Raw genomic sequence first — 324 nt, 5'->3', positions numbered from 1 at the left:
TTAATTTCAGAACACATCTGAATTCCTTCTCTGTGGCATATGCTTGAGTAGGGGAACAGACAGCTCCTGGGCAGGGGCAGATTTCAAGTTCTCATCTGTTGGTACCACATCGTTACCAAATTCCTCTCAGTAGTCAACTTTTGAGATCGTCCCTGAGTACAACGTGGTGTCGGAAGACCCACAGAGGTGTCTCTGGTCACCCTCCTCTCCGCAGACCACAGGCTGCTCTCTCAGCAAAGCATCTGCTCTCCTGAGCTTTGCGCTCGGAAGCAGCTTTTCCCTGAGATCTGGTGGAAGCAATTCTCTGGTTCCATATTTCCCAGC

This window comes from Miniopterus natalensis, chromosome 11 (assembly GCF_054644295.1).
Source record: "Miniopterus natalensis isolate mMinNat1 chromosome 11, mMinNat1.hap1, whole genome shotgun sequence".
Classification (NCBI taxonomy): Eukaryota; Metazoa; Chordata; class Mammalia; order Chiroptera; family Miniopteridae; genus Miniopterus; species Miniopterus natalensis.
This window is presented reverse-complemented; position numbering follows the sequence as displayed.